The sequence below is a fragment of the Mesoplodon densirostris genome, chromosome 3, assembly GCF_025265405.1.
Source record: "Mesoplodon densirostris isolate mMesDen1 chromosome 3, mMesDen1 primary haplotype, whole genome shotgun sequence".
In the NCBI taxonomy this organism is placed as follows: Eukaryota; Metazoa; Chordata; class Mammalia; order Artiodactyla; family Ziphiidae; genus Mesoplodon; species Mesoplodon densirostris.
Window position 1 is genome coordinate 36,986,903 of NC_082663.1, and position 3,773 is coordinate 36,990,675.

Consider the following 3,773-nt stretch of genomic DNA (forward strand, 5'->3'; position numbering starts at 1 on the left):
GTAATTTCTTCTCACTCTTCTGTAGTGTTCTTACCCTTTAGAGATCTTGTGGGGGTTATCTAATCCCATCTCACTTGGGTTGATGTGTCGAGGTGAGAGCAGAGGGCTTGCGGAGTGATTTGCTCTGGGTCTCACACCCTAGAAATGGCAGAGCCCTTTCCAGAAAGATTGGCCTGGGGCTCGTGCAACCTTTTGTGAGTCCAGATTGACCAAAGGCAGCCTTGTGCCAATCAGTTTAGAATCTAGAGAAACGACACAGTCTTTGCTGGCCATGGAACAGGCCTAACACTGAGAGACTATTGTTATTGACTCTGGGCAAGCAGCCACGGAGCTCCAGGAAGAGGGAAGTATGGTATTTACACATGGCTTTCCAAGAGCAGGGCCTCTGCCGCATACATTGTGGTCCCGATAGGATCTCTTATGAAACTTTAAAAAGCTCCAATTACTCCCTGCGATTGCATGAAATAGCTCAGGGTAGCATATGCCACCCCTGTATGCGGTCTGTTATGTAACCACTATACCACATTTTTACACTTTATTTAACATCACCCAGACATTTATGGAAAATTTTCTCTGACTTCCACTTTATGTGCATGGTATCAATATTGCTAATCTGAGAACCTGGACAGTGCTTAAATTAAGTCAAATGAATATTGAATGAGTAAGGATGTGTGAATTCAGATGGGTGCTTTCCTTGCGAGCTCACACAGGTATTTGAGGAATATCAGAGTGTTAGAGCCCTAATCTGACATTCCCCTCCTGTTCAGGCAATCATGGGGCCGATGGAATTGGAAGGCTGCCCAAACCTTGAAGCAGCGTTAATTAGTGCTGCTGGGTATATAAGCCAAATAACTCCTTGCAAGGTCAGTCAAAAGGGTAATATGCTTCAGAAACCCTTTGATTATTATCGTGATCCCTGGGAAGTAAAGAAATGCCAAGGGACGCATGTGGCAATGCTTTGGACTTATGCAAAGTGCAAGGTAACTGTGGAGATTGATTATTAACAAGAGTTTCTCAGGTCAGTGGAATGCTATGAGCTTCCTGGCTTGTGGCTGGATCTAACATGGGCAGATATTCTGAGGCTCGGCTTGTCTAGTACAATATTTGGGAAAAAATTGTTTGGCAGCGAGCAAAGTATTATTAAGTACCCAGTCAAAGTTAGATAGTATGAATTGTAGTAGGCCAAGTCAGCATGGATCCATAACTACTTAAAAGACATGTGATCTAAAGGAGAACTGGGGAAAGCAGGCTAGGGATTATTCTGGGTTGGCTAATTGGATAGCACACAAGGAAGTCTGGGGTGTTAGGGTATTGACATAGTAACTTAACGCACTGCATATGTGGAGCCAGGACAGAATTAAATGTACCCAGCAGTGGGCTGGTGGACCTGCTGACAAAGGAAGGTTAAGAAAAATTAAACATGTCAGTAAGGCAAAGAGTTGGCTCAATGAAGAGAAGGGAGGGGAGAAAAATGAAGTTAAACAGGATGGGTCTAGAGCAGTAGCTCTTGAAGGATGGTTCCTGAACAGCAGCATCAATATCAATTGGGACCTTGCTGGAAATGCAAATTCTCAGGACGTACCAAGTCAAAATTCTGGGGTGGGCCTCAAGCAATCTCTGTTTTAACAAGACTTATAGGTGATTCTGATGTATGTCAGTGTGAGAACTACTGGTTTAGAAAAAGGAAACAAAGTTGGAGCTCTCCCAGATGAGCAGTGTCATCTAAAAAGGAGGTACAGCGGCCTACTGTGCTGGTGGATGGCTGATATGATGTGATGAGAGTTAGTGGTACAGAAGAAGAGGGGATACTGAAGTCCCGATTTCAGGTGAGCCATCTGATGACTGAGGATAAAATCAAGGGTTAGAATAAAAGGAAAAAAGTGATCCAGTTGCTCATATCATCAAAGAAGGTGAAACTGAGTCTTAGAGGGTAGTAAGTGAGGGTGAGGAGGATTTGGAATGAATAATGAGATATCAAAGGAAGAAGACAGAATTGTGATGGATAAATGGTTTAGCTGTGACAGTGGTGAGCAAGTACCAGAATAGCCCCTATTCCTCTCCCCTTCAGTTGGGAAAAACCAAGTAATTGTTCCACCAGCCAAAAGAGAAAGGAGCCAAGAAGTATGTGTCTGATTGGGAGAAAGAGGGTGGCTGCCTGGGAGAAGAGAGGTCTAAGTTAAAGAAAAGAGGTGAGGGTAAATGGGAGTTTTAACCCATACACAACTGGGGTTCTTAGCCCACCACTAAAAGAAAGTAGGCTTGGGATGAGTAGAAAATAGTTCAGTGGTGGAAGTTCTCCTGAGTAGCCAGCATAATGAACGTGGCTCAAGAAAACAGTAGATCGGGAGGTCAGAGCAGTGAAACAGCCAAGAGAGAACACTAAGTGAAAGGAGGACGTCTGGAGAATGAAGAAAACACACACGTGCAAAGAAGATACAATCCAACTTTCAACATAAGTTGTATTGAAGCAAACTTTCTCTAAGAAAAGGGACAAAATGTCAGCATGGGAAGTTGGTTACTATATCTCTAGAGGTTACAACTACAGCTTTCAGAGACCACTTAGAGGACAAGGAACATTTCTGATGAGGTAGGAACAAAGATAAAGATAAACCCACACTTAAAATTTGCAGTTATTGTTTAAGCAAGGACTCATGGTCAAAGTGAGTTCCCATTCTAATAAAGTTAGGACAACCCCCAAAATGTCAATGTGACATTCTTAAATAAGGCCTTATATTTTTATGATATTCATTTGTTTAATACAGAGAAAGAAAAAAGGGGAGAGTTTTGTGATTTAGTCAGAAAGAGTTACACAACATATATGCTTTATTTCCAGGGATTTCTAAAATCATATGCTTTTTAAAAATCTCTACCTTAATCAAATTTACCCCCACTATATAATGTTTACTATTAAACCAACTAAATTGACAATAATTGCTCTCAAAAGACAATAACACATTGTAAGAGCTAATAAATTATAAAATATAACAGATTGCAATCAATTGGTTAACAACAAAAAGTAAAGAGGCCGACCCTTTATAACAATTTACAGAACTCTGTTTAACTTAATGAGAAAAATCTGCTTTGGATAAGGCACTGTTTCGTCACTTCTCAGAGATTAAGGCACACAATCACCAGCATTACAAACACAAATGTGTAAGAAAATCTGAAGACAGCGGCTGGTACAAATGCTACAAAAAAACAGGTGCCTTTGGGGCACTGATTGTTATATCAAAGTATATTAAACTGTGCAAATGTAAAACTTACAGCAACTCAATTTTCCTTCTCTAATAAAGGTTAATCATTTTTAACAGAAGATCAACCTGAAAAAACAAAGGAAAAAGCCAATTTCCTAAAATTACTTTTTTGAAAAAAAATTGTTTTGTCTCTTAGTATCAGGCAAATTTTTAAAAAATGATTTAATTGGTATAGTATTTTAGAATAGTATGTAAACAAATGGATAGCAACTAAAACAATTTTAATGGCACATTCAGGAGTTTACATTTGAAATGACATTATTGGTTAGGTCCTTTTTTGTGAATTTTATGGTTATGAGTCAAGTCTCAATATTTTGTTAATGTTAATTTTAAACAAATATTTTGTTAAATTTAGTTACGTTTTTCAAAACAGTTAAAACTCCAACACATGAGATTTGAGGGCAAAGATAATGAAAAAATACTACTTTGATAGAATGTTACTACAGTCAACATATTATAATAATTATTTCCTAAAGTTATTTCTGAAACAATAACCTAGGTCTAATGTTACTGTCTTTT